Consider the following 9113-nt stretch of genomic DNA (forward strand, 5'->3'; position numbering starts at 1 on the left):
GGGTCTGTTCTGAGGAGAACCCAAACTAATAGATGGCCATTCATGACGTCCCTTTTCCCCACTTCAGGCTCATCACTTCTCCCTTCTTCCTTCAAGCCGAAGCTATACTGAGCAATTTTATGCCTAGTTTCCCAAAGGTAATATGGCGTCTGACAGTTCGTTCCTTTGCAGATGCCGCTTATTTTCTCAAATAATCAATTTCAATTTCACCTTCCTTCACCCAGAAAATTCTAGCCTGTCCTTCCAAACACAGCTCAATAGGCACCTTTTCCCTGATCACTATTGTCCCCTGCCCCCAAGTAAGGGTGTCTCATGTGTTCTTCTGTGCTTGGAAAGCTGCTCTTCCTTCAACTGACTGCGTGTTCCTTCTGGCTCTTCTCCGGCCATGTGCCCACCCTCCACCCTCCCCACAATCCTGGCATGACAAACACAAGCAAGGCAAGAAAGGATGGTCGAAGGGATATGGTTTTCAGAATCTATTATTCCTTATGTTCTTGTGTCTGGACAAAATGTTCAATAAGGAGTTGAGCATCTAAGTTGAGAGACAAAACTGTTTTTGTATTTCCCCAAAACGGTTGCATAATTACAAGCATTATCAGAAACTAAGCTATGTGCATAAATATAGCCCAACACCAATTTTGGTTCAGCCCTGCTGACATGTTTCACCTAGATCCTTAGCTTTCTAGCCCTAACATTCTCTTATTATCTCTGCATTTCAATGCTACCTTTAAGGCTCTGCAATTAAGCAAATTCTTAGGATTTTAAGCAAATAGGCTTGCACCATTTCAAAGTGGCAAAACACCCAGGGGCACTACCTAATCCTCTGATTCTCCCTTTCAAAGGGGTTTCTCAGCTGCAGCTGACAGCTTTGTGACTGCACAGCCTCCCTGTCCAACACGGCTGGGCTTTCTCTTATCCGCACCAAAGTACTCTGCGTCCTCTGCAGAATATATTTATTTGCAGCATTTCAGCAGGAAGACCCTGGGAGGATGAGTCATCGTCCTTATCCAGAGAGTTGTCCTTGAGGCCACACTGAGAAAACTTTCTCCCTCTTATTGTATAGAACAAGATTCAATCAGAAATCAAGTGTTCTGTTTATAGCCAGCTTTCCCACGTAGGCAGGAAATAACACTTCAGAAATGCTGAAAAATAAACGCAAGGTGGGTACAATTTAATTTCTTGGACCCAAATGCATCGCAAGGTAATAAATCCGGTTAAAAACATACCGAGCAACCACACTCCACGTAACAACCTATGGTACCAATGCCAAAGAAGGTTGAGAATTTAAGACAAAAATCCCTTCACTCGGCACCCTACCCCGTGGAAATTATGAGTTTAACATTTTAAAGGTACTTAAGGATGTGTGCAGACAGCTGGTATCAGATGACCAGTTATAAAACTATACCACTAACATGCTTACATGTAAGTGGACGAGTGTGTAAATGCCGGAACTACCTATACATTCTATATTCCTACAGATCGGTGTTAGCCGGAATCTCTTTGGAGGCACTTTCCTAGAAACCCCCATTCTTACATATCCTTCCCGGCATCACTATCCGTTATCTAGAACACCGAGAGGATCAGTGAGGTACAGAGAGGAAGAAGCAGACAGATACGGAAAACCAAAAGAGAGCTGAGAGATAAGCTGGTGGGGGGTTAGTGGCAGGGAGCAGAAACAGACAGGCCTGAGGCCTAACCGTGGACTTGGAGAGTCTGGAACATCCGGGCAAATGAGCATAGCACTCGGGTATCAGAGACGGCAGGTACAGAAACCCGTGGAGCCACGTTCATCTAAGTAAGCAGCAAGGCTCAGAGCTGTCACGTGTGCCAGAATCCAGTCGGCCCGCCAAGCCAGGAGTAAGGGATGCAGTGAAGGAGCTTGTGCAAAGTCTACAGCAGAATGGGGCAGGGGACGTGGACTAAAACTCTGGTGCCACATCACCTGGTTTCAATTCTTTATTCTAACACCCACCACTTGTGACTTATTTAATCCCTCTCTGCCTCGAGGTTCTCATCTTTAATAAACAAGGACAAAACAATTATTTCAAGTCCAGCTGCCCCTCGATAAGATGTACCATCTTACAATTTTATGAAAATGCTCAATTTCAGAAGATACAGAAAGATACAGAAACTGTTCCTAACGATAGAAAAAAAAGAACTCTCCAGTTCATTTTGAATGTCATATTTAAACCTTAAAAAAGCCATACAAAAAGACAACTGGAACCTAATGCCACTTAGGAAAATTATCACAATAACTGTACAGTAAGTACTAGCAAAAATTTCAGAAACTTCAATTAGTACACAATATAACACGCAGAGCTTTCACTAGAATGAATTATGATGGAAGACAAATGCTTAAAATATATTACATCAAAAAGTCAAAAAAGAAAAGCTATATATGTCAAAGAGGCATTTAATAAAATTCAGTATTTGACCTACTTCTTGCTAAACAAATGAGAAGAACGTGACCTCATTTAAATTAAAAGGAAAAACAGTTATCAATGAACACAAAACCATCCCATTAATTCTTAAATAAAAGTGTCTCTTTTAATCATATTCTTACTTTTGTCAATGATTTAGAAGTGCTGTACAATGCATTAAAACAGAAAAAACAATAATCGTATTCTTTAGAAGAGACAAAAATTTCCTTATAAAATTCAAGATAATCCCCTGAAAAATTCTTAAAATCAGTCAAAATTTAGTGAAGTCACTGGTGCTTAGCTGGCTCAGTCCGTTAAGCATCTGACTTCGGCTCTCTCTCCTTCTCTTTCCCCAAAATAAGTAAACATTAAAAAAATTATAAAACATTAAAAAAATTAGTGAAGTCACAAAATGCAAAGCAAATATAGAAAATAGAAAATGTTCTATATATCCAAAACTAATAGCTATATGATGATGGCAACAAAATACATACACACCTCAGATCATCTTGAATACATGTCCTTTGGAGAGCCAGAAGAGCATATTTGCAAATATGGGGATACATATTACGATCCACTTGTACAGGGTGAATCGTGAAAATAAGTCAATGGCTTACTAATTAATTTGTAAGTTTAAAAAATCACAATACAGACTATATTATTACCAAAATAAAGTTCAAATGGAAGACTATCCTAATAAGTAATTTTTTGTGAAACAATGTTTTCAAAAACAGAGAACTTGCTCTACATGTAACACTTTATAAAACTACAACTATTATAACAATGTATCCAGCTATTAATAGGCATTCTGTAAAAATTTTTAAATATGTAGAACATGGATATATGGATCAATATAATGGAAGAATTTGTTTTAAAATGGACCCTATAACATATCAACAGGTAGTATTTAATAAAAAGGAAACTTAACAGGCAGTGAAAAAGGGATACATGTACAAAAGTTAGTGGAACTATATCAACATATATTTACATATATATAGTGGATATACAAGGAAAATATGAACAGAACTAAAAGGAGAAATAAAGAGTAATACGATAATACTTAGAGACTTTAATACCTCACTCTTAACAATGGATAGAACATCTAAACAGAGAATCAACAAGGAAACAGGAGATTTGAATAACAGTATAGACCAAACAGACCTACCAGACATATATAAAACATTCCATGCAAAAAAATAAATAAAGTAAAAAAAATAAAACATTCCATGCACACCAAGAGTATATATACTCATCTCAAGCACACATGACACATTCTCTCGGATAGATCATATGTTAGGGCAGAAATCAAGTCACAACAATTTCAAGAAGATAGAAATTATATCAAGTATCTTTTCCAACCACAATGGTACGAAACCAGAAATCAGTAACAGGAAGAAAACTGGAAAATTCACAAATACATAGGAGTTCAACAACTCAATATGGTGACAAGTAGGACAAGGAAGAAATCAAAAAGTGGAAAAATAGCAAGACAAATAAAAATGGAAACACAACATGTTAAAACTTAGGGATACAGTGAAAGCAACATAATTAATACTATAAATGTATACATTAAGGAAAAAAATCTCCAGGCATCTGGGTGGTTCAATCAGTTAAGTGTCTGACTCTTGATTTAGGCTCAGGTCGTGATCTTGTGGTTCAGGAGTTTCAGCCTCACATTAGGCTCTGCACTGGATGTGGAGCCTGGTTGAGATTCTCCCCTCCCCTGCCCCTCTCTCCCTGTACCCCTCCCCTGCTTGCATGTTCTCGCCCTCTCAAAATAAATAAAATAAAATAGAAAAAAGTCAAAAACCCTGCATTACACATAAAGAAACTAGGGAAAAAACCCCAAATAAGCCAAAAGTTTGAAGAAGGAAGAAATAATAAACTTTAGAGCAGAAATAAATGAAATATAGAATAGGCAAACAATAAAAAATTAAAACCAAGAGTTGGTTCTTGGAAAAGATAAACAAAATTGACAAACCTTTAACTAACAAAAAAGAGAGAGAGAGAGAGAGGACTCAAATCAAAAGATAAACTAAAGAGGTGACATTACAATTGATACCAGAGATACAAAGGATATTAAGAGACTACTATGAACAATTTTACACCAACAGACTGAACAACCTAAAAGAAAAGTGTATATTCCCTGGAACATACAACTTATGAAGACTGAATCATGAAGAAACAGATAATCTGAACAGAACAATAATGAGTAAGGAGATTGAATCAGTAACCCAAAAAACTCACAACAAATCCAAGCACAAAACCAAAGGGTTTCACCAGTGAATTCTACCAAATATTTACAGAACTATAATACCAATCATTCTCAAATTCTTCCAAAAAAATCAAAGAGGAGGGAGCACTTCCAAACCTGTTTTGTAAGATCTTTATTTATTAAAAACACCAATTCCCAAACTCTTCCAAAAAACTGAAGAGGAGAAAACACTCCAAAATTTATATTACAGGGCCAGCATTAGCCTGATAAGAACAGTACAAGAAAACTGTAGGCTACTATCCTTGACAAAATAGGTGCAAACATTCTCAACAGAATATTACTAAATGGAGTTCAACAGAAAGTTAAAAGGATGATACACTATCATCAAGTGGAATTCATCTCTGGGATGCAAGAATGTTCAACATACACAAATCGGTAAGAGTGATACATCATATTAACAGAAGGAAAGAGAAATATCATATAATCATCATGTCAATAGGTGTAGAAAAAACATTTGACAGAGTCAGCATTCATTCATGATTAAAAACTCCCAATAAAATGGGTTTAGAAGAAACATACCTCAATTTAAGAAAGGCATTATTTGACAAGCTCACAGCTACTATCATACTCAATGGTGAAAGGCTAAAACAATTTCTTCTAAACTTAAGAACAACATTGGGTGCCCCCTCTCACAACCCTTATTCAGGATAATATTAGAAGTCTTAGCCAGGGCCATCAGGCAAGAAAAATAAAAGTAACTAAATTGGAAAGAAGTTAAAGTTTCTCTGTTTGCCAATGACATATTCTAAATATAGAAAACCCTCAAGACTTGACCAGGAAAAAATTGTTAGGAGCAGTAAAAAAAAAATTCAGGAAAGCTGCAGGATACAAAATCAACATACAAAAATCAGTTACGTTTCTACATTATAATAACAAACTATCTGGAAAAGAAATAAAGAAAACAATCCCACTTACAATAGCATCAATACTATATTTAGGAATACTTTAACCAAGGATGTAAAAGGTCTGTACACCAAAAAATAGCAAAATATTAATGAAAGTAAACGAAGAAGACCCAAATAAATGGAAAAATATCCCATATTCATCCATCAGGAGAATTAATATTGTTAATATATCCATACTACCCACAGCCATCTATAGGTTCAAGGCAATCTCTATCAAGATTCCAGCAGCATTTTTTTTACAGAAACAGAGAAAAATTCTAAAATTTGCATGCAACTACAAAAGACCTCAAATAGCCTAAGCAATCCTGGGAAAGAAAGCTGGAAGCATGACACTTTCTGATTTTGAACTATACTACAAAGCTAAAGTAATCAAAACAGCATAGTACTGGCATAGAAACAGACACGAACAGAATCAAGAGTTTGGAAATAAAACCATGCATATACGGTCAACTAATGATAATTACCAAATCATACTGAATACCCAAGACACTGACCTGAGGACTAACAGAACATACTCCACAACTAAAGGGAGAGAAGGTGCCACATTGAAGAAGGTAGGAAGTGTGGAGATGTGCTTTGGGAGTAACATGGATTATGGGTGCCAGGGCAGGAAGGGGGCTGTGGTCACAGAGAAGTGCAAGAGAGAGACAGAGAGGGAAACACACACAAGGAAAACACTTCCACAAAGTCACTGCCTGGGAAAATGAGAGAAGGCGATTTTCATGAGTTTTGCAACTAACTGGGCTTAAAGACTGGAGTTTTAAAGGTTGGCAGGCTTGGCTGGGATAGAAACCTGAAGGCGCTACCCTACTCCTGGAGAGGAGGCAGGCAAAGAACTTGGGAGCAGACGGAGGTGTGGAGACAGAGATCTGAGGAATGCGTGGGGCACACAGTGGGAGACTGTTCACTGAGAGGTGGCATTCACAGAAATGCCTCTCCAGGGACAAAGGAGGGAGGCGCCATTTCCCCGTACCACCCCTCAGCTAAACACAGAGCCACCTGTGAAAGGGAGCTCAGCCATGACACTGGCTGTTTAGCCTGCTTGCTCCAAGTCCCACACCCCTGTGCTCTGGCGGTACTGCCCTTCCTGGTCAAGCCCCCTCAGGCCTAGTGCAGTGAGACCCTCCCTCAGACGACCAGCACAGGTCCCTGCCCACACCAAGTACCTAAAGCCTGGAGTTTGAAACGTCAGCAGGCTGGACTGAGACAGAGCCTGGAGGGCACTGCGCTGCTCCTGGAGAGAAGGCAGGCAGGCAACCCGGAGGCATACCTTGTGGAAACTGCAATTTGAAAAATGCCTAGGGCACAGAAAAGAGTGATGATTTGCTCTTCTCATAGTGCTTCCCTGGGAGCAGCAAGCATGGAGACCCCTCTCTGGGGACAAAGGAGATGTCTGGTGTCAGTTCTTCCTCCCCTCCCCCACATACCCCTTAGTATAAACACAGAGCCACCTGGGGAACTCAGCACAGTGCCAACCAGGGCTGCGTAACCTGCTCACACCAGGTCCCACACCCCTGCTCTCTGCCCTTCCCGGTCAAGTTTGCCTCAGTCCCAGCATGGTGGGCCCCTTCCCGAAAAGACCAGAGGAATGTCCTGCTCACACCATGTTTCCTGACCAGAGAGCTCTGCAAGTTCAGTTCCAGTAGAAGTAGCATCAGGTCTCATTTCACAAGCAGACCAGAGTACACCTAGTTAAAACTCACCACACTCTGGCCAAGGACTAAACACTGTCCACTGCAGGCAAGGAGAGCCTCAGCAAACAACTGGCCTGAAGACAGACCGGCCACAACACAGCAGCAAAGTGTACTCAGCACATACTGGAGACACCCCCTGAGGCACTGGCCCTGGACACTATATGACCCCTTCTTCATAAGGCCATTACTCTCAGGAGTAGGAAACATAAAAGGCTTTTCTAACACAGAGAAGAAAGCAGAGACTTTGACAAAATGCCCAAACAGAGGAACTCATCCCAAATGAAATAAGATCAGGTTGTGGCCAGACAGCTAAGTGAAACAGATATAATGTGCCTGATGGAGAATTTAAAGTAACAATCCAAAGGATAGTCATAGGACTTGAGAATATAATGGAAGACTCCAGGGAGGCCCTCACTGCAGAGATAAAAGGGTTAAAAAAAAACAGTCAGAAGTGAAAAATACATGGGGCGCCTGGGTGGCTCAGTCGGTTGAACGACCGACTTTGGCTCAGGTCATGATCTCATGGTTCATGAGTTTGAGCCCTATGCTGACAGCTCACAGACTGGAGCCTGCTTCAGATTCTGTGTATCCCTCTCTCTCTGCCCCTTCTCCATTTACACGCTGTCTCTGTCTCAAAAATAAACAAACGTTAAAAAATATTTAAAAAAAGAAATGAAAAATGCAATAAATGAGATTCAAAACAGACTGGATGTAATAAACACAAGCAAGGATGGAAGAAGCAGAGGAACGAGTAAGTGACATAAAGGATAAAATAATCAAAAATAATGAAGCTGAACAAAATCTGAGAAAGAAGAATTAGGAACAGGAGAATAGATTTAGGGAACTCAGTGACTCCATCAAATGTAATAAACAAACTATGCTGTGGAAACTGGATATTCACATGCAAAAGAATGAAACTGGACCCCTATCTTAATAACACTTGCAAAAATAAACTTGAAATGGATTAAAGACTTAAATGTAAGACATGAAATAATAAAAATTGAAGAAAAGTGGGGGGACAAAGCTCCTTGGCATTGGTGTTGGTAATGATTTTTTTCATTTTTTAAAAATGTTTATTTATTTATTTTGAGAGAGAGGGGGCGTGAGCGTGAGCAGGGAAGGGGCAGAGAGACGGGCAGAGAGAAAGAGGCAGAGAGAGAATCCCAAGCAGGTTCCACGCTGTCAGCACACAGCCCAACACGGAGCTCAAACTCACAAACCAAGAGATCACGACCTGAGCCGAAATCAAGAGTCAGACACTTAACCAACTGAGCCACCCAGGAATCCCCTGTAATGATTTTTTTAGATATGACACCAAAAGTACAAGTATCAAAGGCAAAAATCAGTGGAACTACATCAAACTAAAAAGCTTCTGCACAGGAAAAGATATGCTCAACAACATGAATAGGCAACTTAATGAACGGGAGAAAATACTTACAAGCTATCTATCTTATAAAAAATTAACATCCAAAATATATAAGGAACTCTTGTAACTCAATAGCAAAAAATGAAATAGTCTGATTGAAAAATGGGCCAAAGACCTGAATAGACATTTTCCCCAATAAAATATACAAAGACCCAACAGATACTTGAAAAAATGCTCTTCACTAATCATTAGGAAAATGCAGATCAAAACCACAGTGACATATCTCCGCCTGTTACAATGGCGGTTATAAAAAAGACAAGAGATAGCAACTGCTGGTGAGGATGGGGAGGAAAGGGAATCCTTGAGCACTGTCGGTCAGAATAGAAATTGGTGCAGCCACTATGGACAACAGTACTGAGGTTCCTCAAATAATAAAACACAGAACTACCACAT

The 9113-nt window shown here is 39.5% G+C and overlaps 1 long non-coding RNA gene across 1 annotated transcript in view; it reads right to left on the reverse strand.

The window, feature by feature from the left end:
• Positions 1-9113, reverse strand: part of LOC121026048 (uncharacterized) — a 552687-nt gene that overhangs the window by 251710 nt on the left and 291864 nt on the right. The gene's annotated exons all lie outside the window — the stretch shown is intronic.

This window comes from Herpailurus yagouaroundi, unplaced genomic scaffold (assembly GCF_014898765.1).
Source record: "Herpailurus yagouaroundi ecotype Mexico unplaced genomic scaffold, PumYag 67793, whole genome shotgun sequence".
Classification (NCBI taxonomy): domain Eukaryota; kingdom Metazoa; phylum Chordata; class Mammalia; order Carnivora; family Felidae; genus Herpailurus; species Herpailurus yagouaroundi.